The 19,362-nt window shown below is 38.0% G+C and overlaps 1 protein-coding gene across 1 annotated transcript in view; it reads right to left on the bottom strand.

The window, feature by feature from the left end:
• PCDH15 (protocadherin related 15) overlaps positions 1 to 19,362 on the bottom strand; it is a 546,308-nt gene that overhangs the window by 47,491 nt on the left and 479,455 nt on the right. The gene's annotated exons all lie outside the window — the stretch shown is intronic.

Genomic DNA, 19,362 nt, shown 5'->3' on the forward strand with positions numbered 1-19,362 from the left:
CCTATTGTCACTCTTGGCTCCCGATAGCTTCCAGCAAAGCTCCCTCCACTAAAATTAGCCTCAGCCCATTTCCAGCATATTAGATCTCATAAGACGCATATTTCCTTTTAAGGTCCCGCTGTACCAACACACAAGTCCTTTTTCTAATTATCTCATGGAAGCAACATCTGTCTGATTTTCCTAGTCCCAGTCTAATCGGCCCTGCTAGACTCTTTGTAATTCCACTGGCCATGTATTCTTTCTGCTTAAAGTTGTGAGGTTGCTCATTATAAAGTTTGAGAAGAATCTGTATTCTGGAAAAATCTAGTCATTTACATTTGCCCTGCATCTAAATTCTTGGAAGCAATGTATCAATTTCAAATACATATAGTGTAAACAAACGCATAGCAGAATACTATTTGATTATAACAAACTTTCTCAAAACAAAGAATGGTCTTTGATCTTCTAAGAAGCAAATATAGTGCAAATCAATTAGAATAGTAGTTATTAACCAAAACTTAAATTTTTAAGGGCTTATTTTTCTACTCTAGTTTAAAATATCTGCAACTTACTCATAAAACTTAGTAATAGTTACTATGCCATCTCTAGACAAAGTTTCAAACACTCTAAAGTTCTAAATATAATTAACACAACATTTTAGAAGCATATACACACAAGTGTTCATATATGTATGTACTTATATAAAAATACATGTTTGTGTTACAGATGCGTATTTATATGTATATGTTTTATACACATATAAGTTTACATGAAAATACATCAGTATAAAACATTTTTTGTGTTATCACTTTAAACTAGTTTATAATTTAATTGTTTAATAGATTTTTATAATAAATCCTGGATACATTAATAAATTTTGCAGTAAATATTGGAAGGTATATTTAATTGAATTTAAAAACTATGAAAATAGTTTTTTTCTTTAAATCATAAACTGAAGTCAGCAATGTAGAAGTGAGTCACTTAACTAATCTACCCTTAAGCCAAGTATTTTTGGTAGATGCCCCTAAATTTTAATTTACAGCATCACTTTATCTAGTTAGCTATATGTACCTCTTCAATGAGTTTCAACCAGACATTTCATTATAAAAAATTAAGTGTGGAGCCTCAGAGAAACAGTTTTATAGCTAAAGTAGGTTATTTATTTATGGTTGATTTACCATTTAGATTTTCATACTAAAATTATTACAGTGGCTATCTTTTTTTTAAAGATTTTATTTATTTGGCAGAGAGACATCACAAGTAGGCAGAGAGGCAAGCAGAGAGAGAAGGGGGGAAGCAGGCTCCCTGCTGAGCAGAGAGCCCGATGTGGACTTGATCCCAGGACCCTGAGATCATGACCTGAGCCAAAGGCAGCGGTTTAACCCAGTGAGCCACCCAGGCACCCTAAAGTGGCCATCTTCTTAATTACCCATTTGGATGAACGGGCCAAACTAAAAATTTCTGTGGGGGGGAGAAGCCCACTCCCTAGAAAAGGATGGGTTGGATTTTGGTGGGGGGGGTCGGGGGTCGGATTTTTAATTGAGTTTCCCTCCCTGCCAAGAGTGACTGGCTAGGGACCCAGCCTGCTGCTGGCCCTTGGACGGAGACTCAAATTAAACCTCTACCACTTGCTATCTGCGTGTCTGGTGGAAATTACGACTTCTAAAAGCTTTGGGGAACTCCTCTGTACAATGGGAAAAGTAATCAGACCTACCTCAAAGGGCTCTGTGAGAAGTTAATTAAACAGCATCCATTAAGTGCACAAAACCCAACAAATAAAAAGAGCACCACAAAGCTGTGTTATTTTGTTGTGGTTACAGAAATTCCTTGCATTTCCTGAGGGTAACCCCCACTTGGCCTCTGGTAGTTAATATAGACTGGATTACATTTAACCAGCAACAGAGGGACTCCACCCTAGGAACCAGTTACATTGTTTCAGAACCCTGGCTAAAGAACCCAGTGCAGATAGCCACAGGGACCCAAGGCAAGCTTTCCTGATATCCTGCAGGGACTTCCTCTGTTGATATAGAACCTTAGAGACTCCACCATGGGAAACTGGACATCACACTTTGCATCTTCTATGATGTCTTGCAGGATATAGACGTTCCCTCCCAAACTGGTATTTCACTCAGAAATGGTTCTGTCTTTTCACCAGAAGTGGGGTTTTTTTTTTTCATTTTTATAACTGATTCTTTTTTATTATTATTGTTATTTTTTTTTTTTTTTATTGGTCTGCTTCTTTTACTTTGGCCCTAACTGATGAAAACCAAGTTCAGAAAACCCTTCGCAGGGCTTGGTCTCATCGTCTCTGTAACCGTCTCACTCTTAACTCATTTAATTTCTTTCTGTTCTGTTTGCTTTATTTTTATGACTCATGTTAAATGTGTATTACCTCGTTTTATAGCATGAATCATTGTAAAATGCCTGAAATTCTCTTTGAATAGGTGGAACATTAAAAATAATTACATTTAGCATCTAATACAATTTAGATAGAAATGAAAATAACTAAAATATCATTTCTGTTGCTGCTGACACAAATAGAATTTTCTTATATAAACTTGTGGTTGAATTTATTTCTCATGTTTACAAAAGCCACAGCATGGACAGAAGTAAATTGTGCATAAATTGGAGAAAGTTAAGAAAAGAACCATATGTGCAATTAAGAGAGAGGAGAACTGGTCTTGCTGATCAGGTGTCTGAATGTCTGAACTGAGTGGATGCACAAGGGAATGGTCTATTACCTCAGACCACAGGTTGGAACTGACTATTAAAAATATATAATAATAAGCTGTTTGGGGTGCCTGGGTAGCTCAGTCGCTAAGTATCCGATTCTTGATCTCAGCTCAGGTCTTGATCTCAGGGTCGTGGTTTCAAGCCCCATGTTGGGCTCCACACAGGGTGCGGAGCCAACTTAAAGAAAAAAAAAAAAAAAGGTAAGCTGTTCTACTTGACAAAATTTCTGCACTATAAAACTTAAAAGAATATGATAGAAGAATTATGAAAGGAACAAATGCCCAGTATATATTTTGAAAATCTTTATACAGCAACAATGACTCACACCCTACATCTGCCTTCTAGTTCTCTCCTCTTTGGTGTGAGAAAAAGCTCTGAAAAATACACTGAATGGAACAGTTGGATATTTGGGAAAAGTAAACAGAGATTATGACACTCTACTTTTTTCTGCTTTTTCTCTCCAATTTTTCTGCAATTGTGTTTCCAAAGACTTTTGATAAAAAGGTAAGTACAACAGGAAACTGGAAAATGGCTTTCTTCACTGTTTTTGTGAGTGGATTTTACCTTTGGATTATGAGTAACCACTTAACCCAAATCACAGGATAAAATATACCTGTACAAATTAAGTTCTTTTACTAACTTTAACTTTATTCTATTAACTTTTGTATGTTAATAAGTGTTATCAATTATGTAAGTGATGTTAATAAATAGTTAATAAGTGATATATACATATATCATAAGCCATAAGTTAAAATAAGAGTATTAGAGCCAATATAGTGGTACCCTCATTATAATTGTCACTTATGAATTAAACTGATATTCCCCCTCAATCAAAATCTACTCTTCGAACTTGCTATGTTCTTAAACAGAATACCCTCTCCAATATGACTTTACTTTTTTTTTTTTTTTGAAGATTTTATTTATTTATTTGTCAGACAGAGATCACAAGTAAGCAGAGAAGCAGGCAGAGAGAGAGGAAGGGAAGCAGGCTCCTGGCTAAGCAGAGCCTGATGCAGGGCTCGATCCCAGGATCCTGGGATCTTGACCTGAGCTGAAGGCAGAGGCTTTAACCTACTGAGCCACCCAGGTGCCCCAAGCCCAATGTGTTTTGTAAATGCATATTGCTGAGAAAAATGGGAGAGTGTGGCACAATTATATATTTAAATTTTCCTCTATTACATGTACCAGATGGCAAATATTAACTGAGAAAGTCTATCATTCTTCAGTACTTATTTCTCCCAAAGAAACTAGTATTGTTTTGACTATAATGATTCTGAAATTTGTTAATTAACAAATGACGCATATTCTGACCACTAAAATACAAAACAAACCTATTGAAAGCAGAACATCAGCACTTATAATTCTTTACTGAATTACTATACAATGGAATCTTTAGAAAGGCAAACTCTAGTTGTAAATCCCTTGTTTTTGGTTAATTCCACATGTAGGGAATTATATACTTGACCCTCAAACACCACGAGTTTGAACTGCCTGGATCGGCAGATATATGGGTTTTTATAGGACAACACCTTCAATGTATTGTTTCTCCTCTATGATTTTCTTTTTTTTTTTTTTTAGTAGTTGAATATTTATTTATTTTTTTCCAATTTATTTATTTTCAGAAAAACAGTATTCATTATTTTTTCACCACACCCAGTGCTCCATGCAAGCCGTGCCCTCTATAATACCCACCACCTGGTATCCCAACCTCCCACCCCTCCGCCACTTCAAACCCCTCAGATTGTTTTTCAGAGTCCATAGTCTCTCATGGTTCACCACCCCTTCCAATTTACCCAAAAGCACATACCCTCCCCAATGTCCATAACCCTACCCCCCTTCTCCCAACCCCCCTCTCCCCAGCAACCCACAGTTTGTTTCGTGAGATTAAGAGTCACTTATGGTTTGTCTCCCTCCCTATCCCATCTTGTTTCATGGATTCTTCTCCTACCCACTTAAGCCCCCATGTTGCATCACTACTTCCTCATATCAGGGAGATCATATGGTAGTTCTCTTTCTCCGCTTGACTTATTTCGCTAAGCATGATACGCTCTAGTTCCATCCATGTTGTCGCAAATGGCAAGATTTCGTTTCTTTTGATGGCTGCATAGTATTCCATTGTGTATATATGCCACATCTTCTTGATCCATTCATCTGTTGATGGACATCTAGGTTCTTTCCATAGTTTGGCTATGGTGGACATTGCTGCTATAAACATTCGGGTGCACGTGCCCCTTTGGATCACTACGTCTGTATCTTTAGGGTAAATTCCCAGTAGTGCAATTGCTGGGTCATAGGGCAGTTCTATTTTCAACATTTTGAGGAACCTCCATGCTGTTTTCCAGAGGGGTTGCACCAGCTTGCATTCCCACCAACAGTGTAGGAGGGTTCCCCTTTCTCTGCATCCTCGCCAGCATCTGTCATTTCCTGACTTGTTGATTTTAGCCATTCTGACTGGTGTGAGGTGATATCTCATTGTGGTTTTGATTTGTATTTCCCTGATGCCGAGTGATATGGAGCACTTTTTCATGTGTCTGTTGGCCATCTGGATGTCTTCTTTGCAGAAACGTCAGTTCATGTCCTCTGCCCATTTCTTGATTGGATTATTTGTTCTTTGGGTGTTGAGTTTGTTAAGTTCTTTATAGATTTTGGACACTAGTCCTTTATCTGATAAGTCATTTGCAAATATCTTCTCCCATTCTGTCAGTTGTCTTTTGATTTTGTTAACTGTTTCCTTTGCTGTGCAAAAGCTTTTGATCTTGATGAAATCCCAACAGTTCATTTTTTCCTTTGCTTCCCTTGCTTTTGGCAATGTTCCTAGGAAGATGTTGCTGTGGCTGAGGTCGAAGAGGTTGCTGCCTGAGTTCTCCTCAAGGATTTTGATGGATTCCTTACTCACATTGAGGTCCTTAATCCATTTTGAGTTTATTTTTGTGTGTGGTGTAAGGAAATGGTCCAATTTCATTTTTCTGCATGTGGCTGTCCAATTTTCCCAACACCATTTGAAAGAGGCTGTCTTTTTTCCATTGGACATTCTTTCCTGCTTGGTCAAAGATTAGTTGACCATAGAGTTGAGGGTCTATTTCTGGGCTCTCTATTCTGTTCCATTGATCTATGTGTCTGTTTTTGTGCCAGTACCATGCTGTCTTGATGATGACAGCTTTGTAATAGAGCTTGAAGTCCGGAATTGTGATGCCACCAACTTTGGCTTTGTTTTTCAATATCCCTTTGGCTATTCGAGGTCTTTTCTGGTTCCATATAAATTTTAAAATTATTTGTTCCATTTCTTTGAAAAAGATGGATGGTACTTTGATAGGAATTGCATTAAATGTGTAGATTGCTTTAGGTAGCATAGACATTTTCACAATATTTATTCTTCCAATCCAGGAGCATGGAACATTTTTCCATTTCTTTGTGTCTTCCTCAATTTCTTTCATGAGTACTTTATAGTTTTCTGAGTATAGATTCTGTGCCTCTTTGGTTAGGTTTATTCCTAGGTATCTTATGGTTTGGGGTGCAATTGTAAATGGGACTGACTCCTTAATTTCTCTTTCTTCTGTCTTGTTGTTGGTGTAGAGAAATGCAACTGATTTCTGTGCATTGATCTTATATCCTCACACTTTATTAAATTCCTGTACAAGTTCTAGCAGTTTTGGAGTGGAGTCTTTTGGGTTTTCCACATAGAGTATCATATCATCTGCGAAGAGTGATAATTTGACTTCTTCTTTGCCGATTTGGATGCCTTTAATTTCCTTTTGTTGTCTGATTGCTGAGGCTAGGACTTCTAGTACTATGTTGAATAGCAGTGGTGATAATGGACATCCCTGCCGTGTTCCTGACCTTAGTGGAAAAGCTTTCAGTTTTTCTCCATTGAGAATGATATTTGCGGTGGGGTTTTCATAGATGGCTTTGATGATATTGAGGTATGTGCCCTCTATTCCTACACTTTGAAGAGTTTTGATCAGGAAGGGATGCTGTACTTTGTCAAATGCTTTTTCAGCATCTATTGAGAGTATCATATGGTTCTTGTTCTTTATTTTATTGATGTGTTGTATCACATTGATTGATTTGCGGATGTTGAACCAACCTTGCAGCCCTGGGATAAATCCCACTTGGTCATGGTGAATAATCCTTTTAATGTACTGTTGAATCCTATTGGCTAGTATTTTGGTGAGAATTTTCGCATCTGTGTTCATCAAGGATATTGGTCTATAGCTCTCTTTTTTGATGGGATCCTTGTCTGGTTTTGGGATCAAGGTGATGCTGGCCTCATAAAATGAGTTTGGAAGTTTTCCTTCCATTTCTATTTTTTGGACAGTTTCAGGAGAATAGGAATTAGTTCTTCTTTAAATGTTTGGTAGAATTCCCCGGGGAAGCCGTCTGGCCCTGGGCTTTTGTTTGTTTGGAGATTTTTAATGACTGTTTCAATCTCCTTACTGGTTATGGGTCTGTTCAGGCTTTCTATTTCTTCCTGGTTCAATTTTGGTAGTTTATATGTTTCTAGGAATGCATCCATTTCTTCCAGATTGTCAAATTTGTTGGCGTAGAGTTGCTCATAGTATGTTCTTATAATAGTTTGTATTTCTTTGGTGTTAGTTGTGATCTCTCCTCTTTCATTCATGATTTTATTTATTTGGGTCCTTTCTCTTTTCTTTTTGATAAGTCTGGCCAAGGGTTTATCAATTTTATTAATTCTTTCAAAGAACCAGCTCCTAGTTTCGTTGATTTGTTCTATTGTTTTTTTGGTTTCTATTTCATTGATTTCTGCTCTGATCTTTATGATTTCTCTTCTCCTGCTGGGTTTAGGGTTTCTTTCTTGTTCTTTCTCCAGCTCCTTTAGGTGTAGGGTTAGGTTGTGTACCTGAGACCTTTCTTGTTTCTTGAGAAAAGCTTGTACTGCTATATATTTTACTCTCAGGACTGCCTTTGTTGTGTCCCACAGATTTTGAGCCGTTGTATTTTCATTATCATTTGTTTCCATGATTTTTTTCAATTCTTCTTTAATTTCCCGGTTGACCCAATCATTCTTTAGAAGGATGCTGTTTAGTCTCCATGTATTTGGTTTCTTTCCAAACTTCCTCTTGTGGTTGAGTTCAAGCTTCAGAGCATTGTGGTCTGAAAATATGCAGGGAATGATCCCAATCTTTTGATACCGGTTGAGTCCTGATTTAGGACCGAGGATGTGATCTATTCTGGAGAATGTTCCATGTGCACTAGAGAAGAATGTGTATTCTGTTGCTTTGGGATGAAATGTTCTGAATATATCTGTGATGTCCATCTCATCCAGTGTATCATTTAAGGCCTTTATTTCCCTGTTGATCTTTTGCTTGGATGATCTGTCCATTTCAGTGAGGGGAGTGTTAAAGTCCCCTACTACTATTGTATTATTGTTGATGCGTTTCTTTGATTTTGTTATTAATTGGTTTATATAGTTGGCTGCTCCCACGTTGGGGGCATAGATATTTAAAATTGTTAGATCTTCTTGTTGGACAGACCCTTTGAGTATGATATAGTGTCCTTCCTCATCTATTATAGTCTTTGGCTTAAAATCTAATTGATCTAAGAATTGCCACTCCTGCTTTTTTCTTATGTCCGTTAGCATGGTAAATTGTTTTCCACCCCCTCACTTTAAATCTGGAGGTGTCTTCGGGCTTAAAATGAGTTTCTTGGAGGCAACATATAGATGGGTTTTGTTTTTTTATCCATTCTGATACCCTGTGTCTTTTGATTGGGGCATTTAGCCCATTAACATTCAGGGTAACTATTGAGAGATATGATTTTAGTGCCATTTTATTGCCTACAAGGTGACTGTTACTGTATATTGTCTCTGTTCCTTTCTGATCTACCATTTGTAGGCTCTCTCTTTGCTTAGAGGACCCCTTTCAGTATTTCCTGTAGAGCTGGTTTGGTGTTTGCAAATTCTTTCAGTTTTTGTTTGTCCTGGAAGCTTTTAATCTCTCCTTCTATTTTCAATGATAGCCTAGCTGGATATAGTATTCTTGGCTGCATGTTTTTCTCGTTTAGTGCTCTGAAAATATCATGCCAGCTCTTTCTGGCCTGCCAGGTCTCTGTGGATAAGTCAGCTGCCAATCTAATACTTTTACCATTGTATGTTACAGACTTCTTTTCCCGGGCTGCTTTCAGGATTTGCTCTTTGTCACTAAGGCTTGTAAATTTTACTATTAGGTGACGGGGTGTGGGCCTATTCTTATTGATTTTGAGGGGCGTTCTCTGAACCTCCTGAATTTTGATGCTCGTTCCCTTTGCCATATTGGGGAAATTCTCCCCAATAATTCTCTCCAGTATACCTTCTGCTCCCCTCTCTCTTTCTTCTTCTTCTGGAATCCCAATTATTCTAATGTTGTTTCATCTTATGGTGTCACTTATCTCTCGAATTCTCCCCTCATGGTCCAGTAGCTGTTTGTCCCTCTTTTGCTCAGCTTCTTTATTCTCTGTCATTTGGTCTTCTATATCGCTAATTCTTTCTTCTGCCTCATTTATCCTAGCAGTGAGAGCCTCCATTTTTGATTGAACCTCATTAATAGCTTTTTTGATTTCAACTTGGTTAGATTTTAGTTCTTTTATTTCTCCAGAAAGGGCTTTTATATCTCCCAAGAGGGTTTCTCTAATATCTTCCATGCTTTTTTCAAGCCCGGCTAGAACCTTGAGAATTGTCATTTTGAACTCTAGATCTGACATATTACCAATGTCTGCATTGATTAGGTCCCTAGCCTTCGGTACTGCCTGTTGTTCTTTTTTTTGTTGTGAATTTTTCAGCCTTGTCATTTTGTCCAGCTAAGAGTATATGAAGGAGCAAGTAAAATACTAAAAGGGTGGCAACAATCCCAGGAAAATATGCTTTAACCTAATCAGAAGAGATCCCAAATCGTGAGGGGGGATTTCTCCCCCCTCACGATTGGGTGAGGGATCTCCTCTGATTGGGATCTCTTCTGATTGGGATCTCCCAATCTCTTCTGATTGGGGTCTCTTCTGATTTGGGGATAAAAAGAGGTTCAAAAAGAAAGAAAGAAAAAAAAGAAAAAAAAAGAATTAAAAAAACAGATTGAATTAAAAATTCAATCAAGAATTAAAAAAAGAGATTGAAGAGATTGGGATCTCTTCTGATTTGGGGATAAAAAGGGATTCAAAAATAAAGAAAGAAGAAAAAGAATTAAAAAAATGAATAAAAAAGTTAAAAAAGAAAAAAATATATGTATATATATTATATAAACTAGTTAAAAAACGTTAAAAAAGAAAAGGGTAAAAGTTTAAAAAAAATTTTAGCAGAAGAAGAGAAAAAAAATGAAAAAGAAAAATAATTAAATTAACTGCAAGACTAAAAAATCACAGGGAGAAAGCCATGAGTTCCGTGTTTTGTTTTCTCCTCCTCTGGAGTTCTGCTGTTCTCCTTGGTATTGAAACTGCACTCCTTGGTAGGTGAACTTGGTCTTGCCTGGATTTCTTGTTGATCTTCTGGGGGAGGGGCCTGTTGTAGTGATTCTCAAGTGTCTTTGCCCCAGGTGGAATTGCACTGCCCTTAGCAGGGGCTGGGCTGAGTGATCTGCTCGGCTTTGCTTTCAGGAGCTTTGGTTCCCTGAGCGCTTTCTGTAGCGTTCCGGAGGACGGGAACACAAATGGCGGCCTCCTGGTCTCCGGCCTGGAGGAGCCGAAAGCCCGGGGCCCCGCTCCCCAGTGCGCCCTCAGCGAACAGCTCCTAGTAACTCCCGTCTGCCCAACCTCCGGCCGCGCTCCGAGCTCACCGAGCCCGCGACTGGCTCAAGGCAACACCGAGCTGCGAGTTTACTGTCGGCTCTGTCTCTGTAGCCGGCTTTCCCGTTCCAATATCCGCAAGCTCTGCAACACTCAGACACTCCCGATCTTTCTGTGACCCTGCGAGACCCGAGGCCACGCTGACCCCGCGTGGGCTTCGCCCCAGTTTAGCCTCCGGAGCGATGTCCCTCAGCGGAACAGACTTTTAAAAGTCCCGATTTTGTGCTCTGTTGCTCCGCCGCTTGCTGGGAGCCGGCCCCTCCCCCCGGGGTCTATCTTCCCGTCGCTTTGGATTCACTTCTCCGCCAGTCCTACCTTTCAGAAAGTGGTTGATTTTCTGTTTCTAGAATTGCTGTTCTTCTTCTCTTCGATCTGCCGATGGATTTGCAGGTGTTTACAATCTTTAGATAAGCTCTCTAGCTGATCTCCTGCTAGCTGAAGTAGTCTCAGCCTGCTACTTCTCCGCCATCTTGACTCCTCCTCTATGATTTTCTTACTATCACTGTTTTTTCTCTAACTTATGTCATCATAAGGATATAGCATATAGTCCACAGAACATACAAAATATTTGTTAATCAACAGTGTTATTGGTCCATAGCAGGATTTGTAGTTGAGTTTTTGGTGAGTTAAAGGTTATATGCGGACTTCCAACTGCAGGGCACCCCTGAGCCCTAAGTGATTTAAGGGTTAACTGTGTATGAGTTTGGAAAATCCATGGGACAGAAAATAAAAAATAAGAATTTACCCTAATAGCAAAAATGAACTATTGGGACTTCATCAAGGTAAAAAGCTTTTACACAACAAAGGAAACAATCAACAAAACCGAAAGACAACCAACAGAGTGGGAGTAGATGACATATCAGGTATGATATGACATATCTGATAAAGGGCTAGTATCCAAAATCTATAAAGAACTTATCAAACTCAACACCCATGGAACAAATAATCCAATCAAGAAATGGGCAGAAGAAGCAAACATGCATTTCTGCAAAGAAGGCATCCAGATGGCCAACAGACACATGAAAAACTGCTCAACATCACTGGGCATCAGGGAAATACAAATCAAATCCACAATGAGATACCACCTCATACCAGTCAGAATGGTTAAAACTAACCAGTAAGGAAACAACAGATGTTGGTGAGGATGCGGAGAAAGAGGAACCCTCCTACACTGTTGGTGGGAATGCAAACTGGTGCAGCCACTCTGGAAAACAGTATGAAGGTTCCTCAAAAAGTTGAAAATAGAGTTGTCCTAGGACCCAGCAATGGCACTACTGGGTATTTACCCCAAAGAAACAAATGTAGTGATTTGAAGGGGCACCTATACCCCATTTTTTATTGTAGCAATAACCACAATAGCCAAACTATGGAAAGAGCCTAGATGTCCATCAACAGTTGAATGGATAACAGAAGATGTGGTACATATATACAATTGAATACTATGCAGCCATCAAAAGAAATGAAATCTTGCCATTTGCAGCAATGTGGATGGAGCTAGAGGGTATTATGCTGTGCAAAATAAGTAAATCAGGTAAAGACAATTATCATATGATCTCATTAATATGAGGACTTTGAGAAGACAGAGGATCAAAGGGAAGGGAGGGGAAAAATGAAACAACAAGGGACTGGAGAGGGAGACAAACCATAAAAGACTTAGTCTCAGGAAATAAACTGAGGGTTGCTGGAGAGGAGCGGGGTCAGAGGGATGGAGTGGATGGGGGTTGGACATTGGGGAGGGTATGTGCAGTGATGAGTGCTGTAAATTGTGTAAGACTGATGAATCACAGACCTGTACCCATGGGTACAGGTCTGTGATTCATTACATGTTAATTTAAAATTTTTTTTAAATAAAAAAAATAAGAATTTACCCTAATATATCTGAAAGCTATTATTAGAAACAAAACACAAAGTACTGGGACTTTGAAACATTCTAACATAAGCTTAATCCTTAGTGTAAATAATTCATATATTGAATATTCATCAAATAAATATTCGTGTTATGCTCTGATGGCATACCTTCAAATAATAACTAAGAATTCGTACAAAATGGGACATTGTAACCCTCCCAGATAGGACACGTGAAGGGAGACCTCCCCTCTTTGTAACTATGGTTCCATGTTTTTAGCTCAATACTAACACATTGGGATAATTAAAAATTTTGCTATATGACATGAAATATGAATTGGACTTCAAATTCCTATACTTTTCCACATTTCAAGGAATTAAGCATTAAAGATACTATGACAGTATGAATAACAACACTGAGACACTACATTGTAAAAGTCTGGTTGCATTCTAGGCTAGCTTCCATTCTGTGAAGAGCTATGACTTCTTACCACATGGTACATTCAAACTAAGTATTTGTGCTTGCAAAAAGAGAGGGCTTCTCTTTCTCTGCCAAAATAAAGCCCTAAAATGAATATTTAAGGAAAAAAAAAAGAAAGAAAATGAATTCGCTTTGTGTTGAAACAAAGAATCACCAAGGCTTTGAATGAAACCAAATCCTATTTATGTTTTTTTTCCAAAGAATAAGGAATTATACCTCAAATATTAAAAAGTAGGATTTCATTTTATGTTGTTTGTGTTTTATTTTTATGACTGGCTTCAATTTATTTTATAGTTATTACATGCCAATTACAGAAAATGTTGTTTTCAAGAGTTGTCTATTGAAATGTCTGTATTTCATTCTGTTAAGAATTAGATCATTGACAGTCAGCTTCTGTTGATAACCTCCCCAACTTCAATCACATCTTGTGCTAAGTATACTTAAAATCAGCATATGATTGCCAATGCTTACAACAGTTTAATTTAAAATGCAGCAGAGAAGAAAGACTACACGACTGAAGAAACTCTCAGGTACATACTAACAGTCCATATGTTCCAGCTGGGTTTATGTGTTTTCACAGATTACCACTGGTTTCATGGGATCGTACCATGCCTGCTCACCATACTCACTCAGTTCATGAGGAATAAGTATGAGAGGAAAAAAACCTTACTGCCGGGCTAAGGAAGTGACCGTGTACAGCAAATAACGGTATTTCAATTCATCACCGAGTTGGGAAATCAGCTGAATGATGATGAGAAAGAATTGGTGCCAGGACATTTACGGATGGGAACCAAATCCTGTTAAAATCGGCACTTCCCAAGAACAAAACACTATTACTTTCCCACATATCATGTTATCAAATTCTTCAGTGGCTAAGTGAAAAAAAAAAATACTTGTTATTTTTCCCACCTGCTCAGACCCCAAACCCAGGAGCCATTATTGTGACTTTGCGTGTGCATCTAATCCATGACAAATTTTAGAGGCTGCGCCTTGAAAATGTACCCTTGATCTAATCACTTCTTGTGTTCATCTCTACCTCCAGTCCAAGTCACCAACGACCTCTCCCTGGACTCCTTCCTGTTACAGACGTGCAGCGGGTTGCCTCATCTCCCACCTCATCTCCCACTCAACAACCTTGGAAAACATGAGCCACAACACGATTTCTCTGTGCAGAACTTCACGGGCAACACTGGCCAAAAGAAATATAATGCAAATTACATGCAAATTTAAAAATTTGAGTACCCACATTAAAGGACTAAAAAAAAAAATGGAGAGATTAATTTAAATATATTTATTTCACTCAGTATACCCAAAGATTATCATTTCAGCATTTAATCCACCTAAAAATATTAATGATATTGTCCCTTTTGGGGGGGAGTAGCAATTTTTTTAAAACTTGATATGTATATTATACTTAGATCACCTTCCATTTGGACCTGCCACACATTCCAAGCACCCAGCTGCCTAGTGGCTAGCTACTGGACAATCAGTACTAACGACTCTGTATCTTACACAGAGTAAGATAATAAATCCTCCAAGTGGCCTGTGAGATGCTATATACTAATTTCCTATCTTGATAGGACAAGCATGCTCCAACAGCTGGGTTTTCACACCAGCAGTGTCCTCTCTGGGAAAACACCCTCCACACGCCAACCCCCATCAAAGCAGCCACACAGCTCTCTTCCTTAATTCCTTTCTGCTCGGATTTCAGCTTAGCAGAAGGATTTCCTCGGTCATCCTATACAAATAGTACCTTTCTTCCATCATTTCATATTGGCATTTTTATTTGTTTTTATTGCCCTATTATTATATATTCTATATATAAATGTTATATACATATATATATATAATAAAAATAAATAATATACTTTTGTTTCCCTTTTTCCCCAATAGAATATAAGCTCTATGGGAACAGGGACTTTGCTTTGTTCATTGCTAAGCCTCTAGTACTTACAACCAGTAACTACTTTATATTCTTTAATACATTTCCAGCTTCACATATGGATATTAAGACTTAAAGAGTTTAACTGAATAGTCGGAGACCTCTCAGCTGGTCACTGATGGTCCAGGGACTTGAGAGCCAAGGGTCCTCTGAACTCAAAAGGAACTGGCTTTCTGAGTAGGGGTCCAATTAAAAATCACTTGGGAATTTTACATTAGATTTTCCCTGAAAGAAAATTCTTATAGGAATTCTATTCCTATTCTTAAAGGAATCTGAATAGATTAAATAAGCATTTTTTTTTTCCTGTTTCGAGAATGCAACACTCCAAGTTAGGATTTGACAAGTTAAAACACACAGGCTAAATTCAGGCTATTTTCTGTTTTTGGAAATAAAGTTTTATATACACAAGTACTGTCATTAAAATCATTAAAAGAATGGTTTTTAAATTTTAAATTCCCATTAACATTTAAAAATTATAATGGAAAGAAATGATGTAGTAAAATAATTTAAGTAACATTATAAACATGGTTTTGAAATGTACTATTAGTCTATTAACATTCATATTTACAAGATTCTTATCTGTCCCTATAGAGATGGTGCCCTGAGTCCCCACTGACAGCTCTAAGTAAGGACAGGTTAAGAGTGATCAAAGCTAGGTGTTCATGGATTTACCTTTCCATTTGATCTTTCCCCTCAAGACCAGTTTTTATTACACTGATTTAAAAAAATATATATAAGTGCTAGTATTTATTGTTTACTTTTCATAGGTTTTCTTTCCAAGATACTTCATAGTTTTCCTCCTAGAAATATGTATCCTGGCCTGATTTCTGAAATATGTTTTGTGACCTTAACCTAAGGAGCCATGGGTAAGTTAGGCAGGCACATTTCAGATGCTGCAGCAATATTTTGTGGAGATGGGCCCTCCTCCACCAAGTCAATACATACTTCTGTAAAGTTCTACTATCACTGAATTTCCATATTGTACTTAAAGTAAGAGAAGTATTTGAGCAACTCCATGACCTCAATGATCAATTCCAATTCAGCATTCCAGTAATTCCAATTCCATTACAGCAGGACTTCTAAAAACACCTTTATTTATATTTTTCAAAAATGCCATTTCTGCAGATTCTTAAAGATTTAAATCTTAGAATCCTAAGCTTCCTGTACTCCTTTGGGCTCCATGGTAAAGTGGAAAGAGAACAGAGACACGGATCCAAAGGTTTCCTACCTTCCTCTTGAGACATCCTTGCTAGCAGTTTGCTGGTAAATCGAGTTTCTGTATTCTTATTCTCCCATTCTTATTTATCCCACTCCTTACCTGCAAGAATTTGTAAGAGAAACACAAGACCCACGAGGAGATAAATCCTAAATTCCACCTAAAATACCTCAGAACATAAACATGAAAGGCCACCTCTGGGCCCAGATTCTCCCTTGAATTTGCTGAATACATTAATAAAAATTAAAAGAAATATGTTTCCCTAGAAAGGAGCACTGGTTAATTCTATAAGCCCCAAATAGCAAAAGTCATAAAACAATTTTCAGTACAGCATTTATGTCCATTCAGGGGAATGGGGAGTGATCATTACCATTACTACAGCAACACCCCTTTGAAGGAGCTCTCTATTTTGCCATCAAAGGATACTAACCCCATCTGCAAAACCTTCCTCATCATGAAATGAATGTATTAGGTCATTACGTTTTTCTTTTATCAACCCTCCCAGTCTGCACTGATTTCATGCTTCCTGAGAAAACTATGGATTATGATCTGGCCTCATTTATGGGTCTGCTTAAAGGAGGAAGTGAAAGTGATGATCATAAGAATTCAAGTTTCCCACTTTGTAGGGTGAGGCTGTCTCATGGGAGATACAGAAAATGGCTTTGGTGACGGTGTGACTTGCCATCAAAGAATGTCTATAGGAAATGAGTGTGCTGGTGAGCGTTTCCACCAGAGCAAAGAACTCCTATGTTTATTTAACATCCTTACATGATCTGATCATTCTTACTCTCTTCTTACTTAGAGCTGGAGGTGGGGGAGGGGGCCAGGACACCATCTCTACAGGGACAATTATGAATCTTATAAATATTAATGTTAATAGACTAATAATACATTCTAAAACATTTTTATAATGTTCATAATGTTATTTAAATGAGGGTTTGGGAGGGGAGGAGGTGGGGAATGGCCTAGCCTGGTGGTGGGTATTAAGGAGGGCAGGTATTGCATGGAGCACTGGGTGTGGTACATAAGAAATGAACCTTGGAACACTGAAAAATAAAAATAAAAATAAATAGTTATACTACAAAAAAAATCTTTTTACTACATTATTTCTTTCTATGATAATTTTTAAATGTTAATAGTAATTTTTAATCTAAAAACAATACTTGTAATTTACTGGTTTTAATGATAATACTTGTGTAAGTAAAACTTCATTTCCAAGAACAAACAGCAGCCAGAAGTTAGCCTGTATCCTTTAACTAGCCAAGTCCTAATTTAGTGTGTTATCCACTCCAGATTACAAAACAAACAAAAAAGCAAAAAGAGAAAACAAACTTATTTATTCTCTTCAGATTCCTAGAACTGTCATCCCATTGTTTACATGGTTACACGTGTATTTCTCTTCTTCCCCTGGATGCTCAGGGAGTGTTTGGTGCAGACTCAAGCTGAATCAGATCTAACAGTCCTTATCAGAACCACTAGCCCCATTCGGAAAGGAATCGGAGAAGCGACACACCATATGATCCCAGCCGCATGACATTCTGGAACAGGCAGAATGACGGAGACAGTAAGGATGAGAGGGTGTGGGGGGAAGAGAGGAGAGGGGTGGAGAGAGAGGACTTTCAGAGGAGTGGATCCATTCTGTATCACTATTACAGTGAAAGACGGATGTCATTACCCTTTAGCACAAGTCCACAGAATGTATGCTACTGACAGTAAACCTTACATTAACGATGAATTAGGCGTGATTCTGATGTGTCGGTGTAGGTTCACTGGTTGTAACAAATGTTACATATGGGAATTCTCTCTGTATCTTCGGCTTCAATTTGCTGGAATAAAAAATTACTCTAAAAAATAAAGCTTATTTTTTGAAGGGATCAGAAATTTTTGTTCTTAAGAATCTCTAAATTAACACAGATTTTTAAAAACCTACAATAAGGAATTAGGCATTTGCCCTCCATGTTTACTGCATGAGCAAATTTATACTTAATTCTTTAAAAAAGCAACAACACAGGATTGGCACTCTTGTTCCAATTTTCACGAGGAGGAGGTGTGGCCCTAGGGTGAAATCGCTTGCCTGGAGGCCACACATGGCTACAATAAGATTCAAACTTGTCTGTTTGAATTCATCACCTGAGCTCCAAACTCAACTACCCTCTTTGGAAAGAATGGAAAAACTGGGGTCTCTGTCTTTACTCTCCAGACTGGGTCACTAACCTCATTTCTTAGAATCTCTGTTACTCCTTGAAGAGTCACAATTCCCATTGTCCTGGCTGATATTTTTTAGTCTTTGACAGCAACCCCATGATATTGGCTTTATTAGTTTCTGTGAACAGATGACTAGAAATGGGGAGGCAGTCTAGGGAGGTTGACGTGATTTGCTCCCGCTCTGGTTTCTAAGCTAATGTCACAGAACTCAAAGGTCCTTCCACAGGAATACATTTCTCTCAAGACTTGAAAGATGCCTGGTTTTTCTCATTGAGAGCTTCATTTCCACTTAAGAAGAAAAAAATATATAAACTTCTATGAAATTATACTTCTTTCTGGTCATTTTTTTTCTGGTTTCCCTCAATTTTGTCTCCATATGAGAAAGGGGAATCATGATTTTGCTTGTGTAAAATTTTCATTCAGTAAAATGCATTGGGTGCCCACAATATGTCTGGAATTATAGCAATGGAAGACAGGTCTCCTAGCCTCAAGAAGCTTATACTTCAGTGGGGAACTGACATGCAATGAAAATATTAGATAACGCTGTGAAGAAAAAACAGAGCAGGATGAAGAGCTACCGGCTAAAGATGGTTCTACCATCTTCTGGGTGGTATAATCAGAGAAGGTTTGCTTCCATAGATAACATTATGCAGCTAAGAGACAGGGATGATTCTATATTTTTGCAGGTACAATCAGCTATTTTTCTGACAAAGACTAAATATGTGTAAACATCCCTTAAAGAAGTAAACCAGATACTGCCTGATTGATATTCCAAGCATACACATTGAGAATCACTTTCTCCATAGGACATTGCACATGACACACAAAGGTTAAGTTTGTGAGAGGTCAAGGAATAATTGTTATAGAGCACATATGTTTTCATTAGGAGAAGCACTCATGATTTCATCAATGCTTTTCCTATTGTATTTGACACATAATTACAGAAAGTTTAGCTGTTGATAGCTGATGCTTCTTCAGGCAGCATGGAAGTGAAAGATACTTTGTTAGAAAGCAGCAGTGATAGCTGACATCTGTCTGCCTGAACTCAAGTGAAGACTCAGAATAACAAGAATGTGCCCCCGTGAAAATTAGGAAATGACGTCAGGCTAGGTTCAGGTTGTGCAGAGTGAACTAGAAAGGCATCTTAATAATTCTCGATAGCATTCAGAATATTAGAGAATGAGAGCTTCATAA

The sequence above is a fragment of the Neovison vison genome, chromosome 2, assembly GCF_020171115.1.
Source record: "Neovison vison isolate M4711 chromosome 2, ASM_NN_V1, whole genome shotgun sequence".
Lineage (NCBI taxonomy): Eukaryota > Metazoa > Chordata > Mammalia > Carnivora > Mustelidae > Neogale > Neogale vison.